An 11,660-nucleotide genomic window follows, 5' to 3' on the forward strand; every position below is an offset into this window, starting at 1 on the left:
CTTAGCTGGGTTTAAGGTACCCACTCTGCATTGTGCCAGGCTCAAAATTTGTTAGTGTAAGGATATGTATAAATAAAATCATAATTGCCAACCGCAGTAGGCAACTATTTGATTTAAGAAAATTCTGAACGGACAGAGCAAGTGAAGGTTCTTACACCTCGAAATTAAATTTATTAAATATATTTAAATTACTTATTTACTGGTGAGAACAACGTACTTAAAGTTTTATTCGAAGGATTCAAAATAAATGTTACTTTCTGCTTTCTTTTATCAGAAAATAACGCCTTCCCTCAATATGATCCAACGCTATTTTTCCATTTTTACTCAAACTTTTCTGAAGGATAAAAAATTAACTTATTTACCCTTCCGAAAAAGCAAATTCCGATTGAAAGTTTAGTCAGGCAGAACACTGACAAGTGTAATCTTAGACCCTTCAGACTAGTTCCTAGTTTCAAATGCAACAAGACACCTACCGCTATCGCAGCACTGGCTAATTCATCGAATATAATTTCAGTCTGATTTAAGTAAAAATAGGTGATTTTGAGATAATGTCAAAATTAAAAATAAAATATAAATAAAAGTGAAATGAATGAAATAAAGTAAAATTAAATCCATAGGCTGGAAGTTGGGATTAAACTGACGTACTCAGCTTCCCCAGGTGACGCGAATTTCGGTTGGATTGCTAGGATTATTGCTTACAAAGTCCCGTGAATTTGCTGCTTAAAGTAGCGTCTGATCAAATAATGAAGTTATTGGGTTCAGTTCTTTGTCATAATCCATGAGTTTAATGTCTAGTATTTGTTTGAAGTTTGCTGCTTCACAATTGTGGGCCTCCTTATAGAATTTTGCTTTAAGTTTTTGAATACAATCACTTGCTTTATCGATGTACAGATCTTCGTGGATATTTACATTGGTTATATATGTTGGAGCATCAACTATTTGTCTTAGAATTTCAGTTTGTGTAGTATCTGCGATGTTAATACAACCCAGGCAGGCTATGTATGAGTAATTACAGCTCCTTTATAAAGTATATGCAGGAGCCTCGTTATATAGACTGAACGTTGATCTTCTGTATAGGAGTGGACAAAGATGGAAGTGGTTCTTGCTTTTTTAACAGTTTCTTTTGTATGGTCATGCTAAAATAGCTTTTTATTTATGATAATGCCGAGATATTTGGTTTGACTACTAAGCTTTCTTCATTAAAACGTTTTGGTGTTAGAGTTATCGGGACTACTGATATATGTCTTCTTATGATTAAAAATTTTGATTTGTTGCCATTAGTTTTAATTTACAAATCGCTACATCAGTCTTCGGTGTTTGTGAGGCTATCTTGTAATTCTTGTACAGCAGGATTCAGCTTTCCGATTGATATAAAAGGGTTATATAGTCTATATTCTAGGCTGCTATTTCATCAGTGCTTAACGCTTCTAGGGAAATTACATGTATAAATGAAATAGAGAATCGGACCCAAAACGCTGCCCGGTGGCCCATATTATGGCGTGGGAAGATTGACTAAGTAAGGTTTGATACATATATAGATCATCTTCTCTAAAATGTTGCTCAGTTGCTCTTAGTCTGCAGTAGACTAATTGGGCGGTAAATTTTCCGTTTTGCTAGATTTTTCCCTCGGTTTCGGGAATGAAATTACTCTTGAGTCTCTCCATGTATGAGAGAACTGTTTAATTTTGAGGCAGGCATTAAATTTGTTTCTCAATTCTTTTCTGTGTATATATTTTATCAGTTTATAATTTATGTGATCTTTATCTGGAGCTTTGTTGTTTTTTAGTCTACAAATAATTCATAAATTTCTTCACTATTTGAATTTTTTGATGGTTTCAGGCGTTTGATGTCTTGGATGATTTCATTATATCGATAAGAAAAAAAAACTTTTTATGGCAACGATCGGACTGCCTGTTAGGTGTAATTTAATTTTCGAGCCGATCGGCGAAGATGCTAACTTTATCCATATCTAGATAAAGGCGGGTAGTTGGGTCATCTAGTTTTACGCTAATAGAATTATTACTCTTAATATTACTGGACATCTGCCCGAGTGAGCTCTTCGGCTTCTTTCAATACTGTGATTTTGTGAAATGCATATGTTTTTTAATTCATTCTAGATAGACCCAGCAAAAACATAAGTTCTGGCCATCTTCGAAATTACTGACGGTACTGATTGAAAAGTGAAGGTGCAAATTACTGTCAGCTGGGTTGATTGCTGGGCCACCCTATGAACTTTTGCCAACATTGTAGGAAGTGTTGGGCCTGTACATTACAAACAGCCGCATCCCGTCAGTCTGAATCTACCCAATGGGCCACCAAGTTAAAGTTGTCTGCTGCCGCCAGTGAAGCGGTCGAGCGAGTAACTGTAACTGTGAATTTATTGTTTAGAAAAAGAAGCACGTTGGATTCTTATAATTTTCAAAAAAGGTAAGGTTTTATTTTTTTCTATTACATTGAAGTTATTATTTTAATCATTTTTGATTTACTATTGTTCAAATATGTTTACGACGTGCAGATTTCGGTTTACAAAGAACCGCGTTTGAAGTGCTGTTTTGGCGCTATGTTTTAGATTGGCAATCATCTTTATTCAATTAATACATCATAATTAACACCTTTCTAAGATAGAATAATAAAAAATATTAAATTTAATTCAATGAAAATGTACAGACAAATGTTTTATCAACACCAAGATCGCCGCCAAATTTTTAGCGACAATCGAGCAGTAGCACGCCAAAAACAAATATAAATTCTGTTGTATGATGACTCTTTAAGTGCTATTCATAATATGTTGTAGCATATGATATAAATCAGGTTTATCTAAGTATATTATGAAAATAGGTTTGTATAATAATCAAGAATTTTCATTAAAACTTATTTCTTTATGTTAAATAATATTAAGATTTTAGTTAACAAATTGCTGTTAGTAATATTAAAAATTGTTTCTGTTATATGTATTTCATTTTAATGAAATTTTTGAGCTAAATTCAAGTGTAAAAATAGGTAAAGGTTTAATAATTTATACTAAATAGTTTAAATTAAGATGGAAAATTTATTTGTACATGTTAATATAATTAATTGCGAAGAATCGTGCTGTGAATTCTTAAACAACCTAAAAAAATATAGATTATGGAAAGTTTTTTAGCACGCAGTTGCTCATACTTAATTGTATATTGGCTAACCCCACTTATACAAAAAAAAAATATTACAAAATTCTTTTATATTTTGAAATCAATGTAAAGTTACTTCATAATTTTTGTTAAGAGTTAAGTGAATAATGTTTTTATTGTGAATTTCAAGTTAATATTCATATAAAATAATGCCCCATTTTTATAGGGATTACAAAAATAAATAAAAGTTCAATACAATATGAAAACAAAATTCATACTCAATAAAAATAACAAACAACTCTTTTTCTATTAGTTTTAAAAATGTTAGAAAACCTGTTAGCGCTCTCCATGAATTTCTATAGGTTTTCTTATTTCTTGCTGTGTTTATTATTAATTTAATGAACTCGCACTCGTATTGGAATTGGTAACATGCGATCAAAATTTCTACTTTTCGACTAGTTAGAGTACTAAAATCTACAGGAGCTCTGTACTTGTTGACAATTTAAATTACAATCATTTCCTGACCGCTATAGACAGAATATAATACCATTTTATTTACAAGTACAACTTCTTAAAAGGATGTTTGACCACTTTCGAAGTAGCCGAGGTGCTTCAAATTTAACTTGTATTCTATTGAGAAAACAAGTTATAACTGCTTCCAAATCACTGAAAGCTAAATTTATAATAATTTTTTGCAGAGAATCTTTCAGTGGAAATAAAAGTTTTTCAATTAACTCCTTGAAAGATTTTCAATGCTAACCTTATATTTTGTGATCCTAGAGCCGAACTTAGAAAATTTTGTTGTTTTATTGTTGACAATTCTGTTAAGAAAATTTCCTGACCTACAAGTTATTTTTCTCATTCTAATTTCTGAAAAATATTATTCTAATTTTCATTCAAACGTTTTGAGTGCCCGTTGTGTAATGCTTTTTAAATTTTTGCTGAAAGTTAAGCGAAATTTTTTTTACTGTATATCTCAAGTTAATATTCACATGAAAGTAAGACCTTTTTTTTTCTTTTACCTCTTTAAATGTTAGAAAACCTGTGCCAGTCCTCCATGAATTTCTGTAAGTTTTATTACTTAATGTATTTATTATTTATTGAATTATCTCGCTTTCATGTTTGTAACAATGGTAACTTGCAATTGAAATTTCTACTATTTTCCAACTGAGTGAAGTACTGCGTCTCTGTTCTCATCAACTTCACTTTCCAAGTAGCTGAAGTGCTCCAAATTCAACTCTTATTCCATTGACAACTTACATCTTATCACTTAAAGGAATTTTTTTTTTCTTAAACTAAATATCAAATCCTTATATTGAGCTTTGTATGGAAGTGCTAGACTAATATAATTATTAATAATAGTTTATTAGACACAATATGCTTCAATATTAGATTCCATTGAACACTAATTTAAACGTAAATTTACGAGTAGTTTGAAACACGGCTTAACGAAAAAATCTAGCCGCTTTTTTTTATTGATAATTTTCTTATTTTATTTTCATAATCTGTTTTGGCTTGAGCAAAATAGTTGTTGTTTGCCTGTCAGTCTGACCACAGCAAAGTGAGGGTTTAAACGCACATATTTTAAATTATTGTACTAGGGGGCGAACCATATGGAAACGACAAAAATTTGATTATAATCAATTTGAAAAGTTTTTTTCAAAATAAATTAAATTTCAAAAATGACTTTTATGTGAAACTGTTCTATTTTACATAAATTAAATTGAGAAAAGCAACTATTACCAACCAATTCCCCTGATACAAATTTTTAAATTTATTAATAGTTAAAATGATTTATCAATTAACTTATTTTTTTTTTCATCATCTGCAGAATCTTTGATGTGCACAAATAATTTAATATTATTTTGAGAAGTAATATTTTAATTATTATTATTTGAATTATGATTTTAAAGAAGGATTAAGGACATTTTAATGTATTAAGCGAATTCATTTATAAAGTACAGTGAATTCTCACTTATGCACCAGTCTTTGGGACCAAGAGAAAAAGCGTATAAGATTTAAAAAACAGTAAGTTCATGCAAATAAGAAAAGCTTCAGATTCAGCAAAAGCTAAATTTACAATAATTTTTTGCCGAGAATCTATTAGTGGGAATAAAAAAATAAATTTCAATTAACTCTTAGGAAGATTTTCAATGCTAACCTTATATTTTGTGTTTTTTTTTATTGTTGACAATTCTGTTAATAAAATTTCCTGGTCGAAAAGTTATTTTTCTCATTCTAAATTTCCTGGCCTACAAGTTATTTTTCTCATTCTAATTTCTAAAAAATATTTTAATTTTTATTTAATCTTTCTGGGTGTCCATTGGGTAATACTTTTTAAATTTCTGCTAAGAGTTTACCGTAAAATATTTTTACTGTATACAAGGTAATATTTACATAAAAATATGACCTTTTTTTTCCTTTTAGCTTTTCAACCTGTGCCAGTCCACCATGAATTTCAGTAAGTTTTTTAACTTTTATCATATGCAGAATCTTGGATGTACATAATTAATTTAATATTAGGTACTTTGAGAAGTAGTATTTTAATTATTATTACTTGAATTATGATTTTAAAGAAGAATTAGGGACATTTTAATGTATAAAGCAAATTTATTTATAAAGTGCAGTGATTTCTCCCTTATGCATCAGTTTTTGGGACCAAGAGAAAAAGTGTATAAGATTTTAAAAACAGTAAGTTCATGCACATAAGAAAAGCTTCAGATTCAGCGAAAGCTAAATTTACAATAATTTTTTGTGGAGAATCTTTAAGTGGAAAAAAAAAAATAAATTTCAATTAACTCTTTGGAAGATTTTAAACGCTGACCTTATATTTTGTGATCCTAGAGGCAAACTTAGAAAATTTTGTTTTATTGATGACGATTCTGTTAATAAAATTTCGTAGCCTGCAAGTTATTTTTCTCATTCAAATTTCTAAAAAATATTATTCTAATTTTTACTTAATCTTTCTGGGTGTCCGTTGTATAATGTTTTTTAAATTTCTGCTAAAAGTTTACTGAAAAAATTTTTTACTGTATATCTCAAGTTAATATTTACATAAAAATAAGACCCTTTTTTTCCCTTTTAGCTCTTCAAATGTTGGTAAACCTGTGCCAGTCCACCACGAATTTCTGTAAGTTTTATTACTTTTATCATCTGCAGAATCTTTGATGTGCATAAATAATTTATTATTTTGAGAAGTATTATTTTAATTATTATTATTTGAATTATGATTTTAAAGAAGGATTAGGGACATTTTAATGTATTAAGCGAATTCATTTATAAAATACAGTGAATTCTCATTATGCTTCAGTCTTTGGGACCAAGAGAAAAAGTCCATAAGATTTTAAAAACAGTAAGTTCATACAAATAAGAAAAGCTAGATAGAAAAGTTTCAATAGCTGAATAAAACTACAAATAGTCGTGAATAGCGGCTAAACCTTCTAATTGTTTTTAATGATTTCGAGTAATGTTTTTGTCATCTCTGTTTTCGCGTAAACTGAGTAATAGTAATCGCTATAGCTTTACATTCCTTGACCAAAAACTAACGTTTTAATTGGTGGTGGGAAAGACACTGCTAGATAAATTTTGAAAGCATATGGGTGGTATATATGGTGGTTTCAATGTGGGTGGTGTGATAGATAAGACACCTTATTCAAATTCATATAAAAAAATGTCTTCCTAGAAACAATAAAGGTGAAAAAAATCCCATAGGGAAGAAAAATGAACTGTATTACTAGATCCAGTAACTTATTTCCTTTTATCTGTAACGAAGATTGTTTATTTGCTTTAAACTGAAAACTTTTTCTAAAAAATGGGATTATTTTTTTCTATTTAAACAAAAAATAAAATCAAAATTTTAGACTTTTAAAAAAAAATTGTGTGCTGAATTGAAATATTTATTTTCTGAATGATGCATAAAGAATTATAATTATTATTATTTTCCTATATAATGATCAAGGGCCTTTGAAAACCTTTGTATATATGCAAAAGGCACATAAAAGAGGTGGCGCAGAAGTGATTGGTCACTGTATGTAGTTTTATATTTTAATAATGGTTATTAATTTTCATTTTAATCATTCACTTCCCTATTCAATGAAAAAAAGTGTTATATTTATAAATTTTATTGATGTATATAAAATATTTTTTTAAAAATTTTATTAAGTACAGTAAGATTTTGATTGTGAAAACACAATCATATTTAAAAACCTACCTTGTTAACATAGCTTAAAAACGTGTAGGTTAAAGAGAAAAAAAAAAAGTAACGACAAAGTACTGATTTGAAGCATCTTGAAACTAACCTGTACAATATTGAATGCCTTCTAAGACATTATTTGGTAGAAAAAATTTTTGCGATAAGAACAATTTTTTAGTCCAAGCAAATTTAAATGCAGCGTAAAAGTTAAAAAATTCTTAATAAAATGTGTAAGTAAATTTAATTTATGGTAACTAAGAAATAATGTTAATAACACCTACATTTCACTTATTTATCTATTCTTCAATAGTACAAAATATTTTTATTTGGCAATAATATATACACCTACCTTTTTAAAAACAAAAAAGTTTTCTTGAAACAGAAGTTTAAAATGTAAACACATTAGGAATCTCTAAACTAACATTTAAGTGCGACAGAAGCAAAAAGATTATAGAAATCTTACGATTTTATGAGTTAAACGAGATGAAAAACATCAGAACCAGTTTAATTGCATATTGAAATGTTGAAGTTTTTAAAGATTCTTTTTTAACTTTCCGCCCTATAAACGGGTTGTGGTTGTGTGACGTGGGCGACCCTGCTTCACCACAGGTGCCCACTGGGTAACGAGAAGAAAGTAGTAGTTCTGGCATTCCTGTGGCCAATGGGACAACCCCCCAATGCCTGCAATTTAAAAAAAAAAGGGAAAAAAGTCTATAATAAGGAAACGCCCATTGTAACGCTCCTGTCCTTGGGCAATCAAACAGGTTTAAATGTTTTCAGTCTAATTTTTCTCTGAATTATTCATTAGATTTAAATAAGTTTTGTATCTTTTTATTTGTGGCCCATAATGTGTGTATCCTATTACAGAGTTTATTTGCTAGAATTCGAAAAGTATATGTTGAAAGTGGTTAATGTGCAACTCCTGCTATTCTAATCTACAGAAAATGACAGCTAATTTTTCTGTATCAAATAAAAATGCAGTGTACCTCCTCGAGAAGGGCCAACCGTCCTCACTGCCCTTTGACGACACTGTCTGATAATATTCCTTTTAAAAAATTTAATGTGTAAATGATGATTACACACTTTTAAAATTATTCGTGTTAATAAGTTTGATTCAGATACCATTACAAATATTTACTTTGTTAATTCTCAACTGGTTAAATTTTTAAAAGATTTTTTTAGTATCAATAAGTTTATTAAAAGATTTTTTAAAAAAATTTGAAATGAATATTTTTTTTAAAAATATGTACCTTTCAATATTTATTTTTAATTAATCGTTTATTAGTTAATAGTTTAAATTATGGAAAAAGCCTTCATGTTTAACAATATTTTTTTCTATTGCACAATGTTTTCTATTGCACAATGATTTTCTATTAGCATGTTTTTTTTCTTTGTAAGCTACAAATTTTTCTCATTTTGATAATGGGTGAGAACTACTTTTTGAAATATACATGTAAAATAGTAGGTATAGGATGGTAATTTTACAGTCGTTAAGAATCGAATTCAGCTGTTACATAATAGTACACATTTTGTTAACTATTTACGGTGTTAATTAAAACCCCTTTAAAAACTCGGTGTACCCTTTTTTTTTTAGGAAGCACCTTTCCCTTTTTTATTCCTAGGCATAGTAATGGAGTATTTAACAAATATTTTTTGTTAAAAAAAGGAACTAAATTAATAAAAAAATTTGAAGAAAAGAAATTTCATCAGAGATGTAAACAATGTTATTAATATTTATGTAAACTTTTCATTTTTTGTCTTACATCTATACCAGTTATATAAAGACATTACGGAAATCGTGACATTGGTCAAATCTGTCGTTATTCTTATCTAGTTCTTGTGTTTTTTATATGAGGAAAACATTAATTTCACAAAGCATCACCATTAAAGTAATTTAAGAATTTATTGATTTATAAAGTTATTACAGAATTGTAAAATTATCTGCCTTTTTAACTAGCAAATTTTGAGCAACCTTTTTTCATATGGTTTCAATTCTGGTTTCAATTCAATACATATTATTGTTTTGATGCCTATTTTAATATGAAAAATGTTGTAAATTTTGAAATTTTTTTTGTCAAGGGTATACAATTAAAAATTTAATCATAAAAGTAAAGCGAAAAAGAAATACTATTGATACATTCGTGCATGTAAGTAATATATATTTAAAAGTAATTTTTCTTCTACAGCTTTCCTTGAAACAATAATTTACATTAGAATATCATAATTGTTTTAAATATTAAATGCAATAAAATTGAGCACCATAAAATTAATGAAGATGTTTTGTGCATGTTTTTTAAAATTAAATATTTTCTGAGAAAAGGTGAGCACAAAATTAAACACCCTGAATAACTTTTCATTTAACAGTTAGATTTTCATGTACTAGTTGTCAATCTTAATGGGTTCGTGAGTCAATATTCAATAATTTCATTCAGAAAGGAATTTTATGTTCAAAATCTTTCTAAATTATAAGACAGGTGTATGTTTTGCATGGTGTTACTAATTTGATGAGTCAAAATTTATCAATGAAATGATAAAAGCAAAAACTTTTCGATAGAAATTTTAGTTTTAAAAGCTCATTTTCACAAAAATACTTATGTTTTTAAAATATACGATTTGCATAATTTTTATTTTATTATCCTCTCTTTCAGGAGAACTCTTCTGTGCTATTCCAAGTGATTCTATGTAGACAAAGATATGATTTCTCTGTTGTTTTTATTATTTTTAAAATTAAATTGAAATTTGTGTAATATTTGTATTGATTAAGGTTATGTCTTTGTATTTATATGTCTTTGTATAATAAAATGTTTGCAAGAGACAATGTTGATTATTCATTTAACTAATTTCAGGGTACATTCAATTCATTACATGACATTAGTACATTTTTGTCCAATACACCTATTTTTTGTTAAATTTGCTGCAAGACCAAATATAATCAGTAAAACATGAATTCATGATCAGTATCGCACTAAATGATCATCTCTGGACAGCCTGTATCGGCTGTAAGTTGTATTTATTTTTGTATAGGGTACAATAGTATCACTAGATTCCTTAAGAACACAGCTTTAATTTTAAAACATATATATACTGACTACAAGCTATTATAGACATATATATTGACTTCAAGTTAAAACTTGAAAAATTAGATACAGAATTTTCATAATTCTGGACAGCAGTTTTATTATTCTGCTTTTAAGTAGAATATCACTGTAAAGAAAAGATTATTACATATGTTTACCTAGTTTAAAAATGTATTGATAAGTGGAAGCATAGATTGTGCACAGCAAATCTTTAGGACTAAGGGGTTGAACTGTGTAAAAAATATTCTTTGCATATAACAATTTAAATGAAAAAATTAACCTAGAAATATTTTCTTAGTTCATATATTAATAATTTATTCAGAAATGTATTAGATAGCTAGATATTTATTTAGCTAATTGAATTAAATAAAAATTAGGTTTGTGGGTTTTAATTACTCCTGTAACTAGGTCAATGACCTCTCGTAAACCTCTATAAACTAAAGGGATGCTGCTGGGTGTATATAAATTGCTGGCCCTCAATTATTGATTCATTGATTACCCTCTACTGGAAAATGTCGGGCAATCACTCACCCAGCGCGTTTTAGACAGTAACTGCTGGGTTAGGTACTACCGGCCACCGATAGGCCGGTATTGTTGGCTCGACAGAAGGCCAGCCATTCACTTTAGTACAGTTGAAAGTGACTTTTGCCGGCACAGACCCGTCGCTTTAGCTGGTGGCAAACAGCAGTTTTGTGGAGCTGGACCTACAGATTTGTTTTTGCTGGGGAATGTTGATAATAACTTTATACTAAATGCCATACTTTAGCTCTTTGTTGTTTATAGAATAAATGTTGCTAAACATTTAAAAATAGTTATTTTTACGTTTCGATTGGCTTGAAATATATTTTGAATTAGTGTTGCTAGACTGATTGTACTGCACCAGAAATGGTTACCAGAGTTTTCCTAAAGTATTCTCACTTGCATAAACAGTTGACTCAAAACCTCCTGCAATGTGATTTAAATAAAGTTTAAAAATTATTAAATACCATTAATTGAATTCAAGCCAATTAATGAAAATTAATTTTCGTAATTGTTACTCTTTAAAAATAAAGCCATCAAAGTTTGCCCCTTTAAAAGATCTACTAGTAATAAATCTTCAATATATAAATGCTTCTTTATAAAAAATAAATAAATGCTTTAGAAGAAATGTATCATCGCCATCTATCGTCTAATTTCACATTTATGGGTATCAAGCTCAAATTAATTCAGTTAGTTGTATTTAAAGGAGCTGGTTTTATTTCAGAATTGATATCGTTCATTATTTCGATTTTTACAGTTTTTAAA

The 11,660-nt window shown here is 28.6% G+C and overlaps 1 long non-coding RNA gene across 2 annotated transcripts; it reads left to right on the forward strand.

Moving 5' to 3' along the window:
- The first annotated feature begins 2,128 nt into the window (after positions 1-2,128).
- On the forward strand, positions 2,129-10,117 carry LOC147810844 (uncharacterized). Of its 2 annotated transcripts, XR_015432986.1 has the most exons (5): positions 2,129-2,427; positions 4,145-4,174; positions 5,535-5,568; positions 6,193-6,237; positions 9,948-10,117. It is a non-coding gene; the product is annotated as an uncharacterized LOC147810844 (long non-coding RNA). The 2 variants fall into 2 exon arrangements; XR_015432987.1 differs by lacking the exon at positions 4,145-4,174.
- The last annotated feature ends 1,543 nt before the right edge of the window (positions 10,118-11,660 follow it).

This window comes from Parasteatoda tepidariorum, chromosome 4, assembly GCF_982258835.1.
Source record: "Parasteatoda tepidariorum strain Cologne lab strain chromosome 4, Ptep-v5.0, whole genome shotgun sequence".
In the NCBI taxonomy this organism is placed as follows: domain Eukaryota; kingdom Metazoa; phylum Arthropoda; class Arachnida; order Araneae; family Theridiidae; genus Parasteatoda; species Parasteatoda tepidariorum.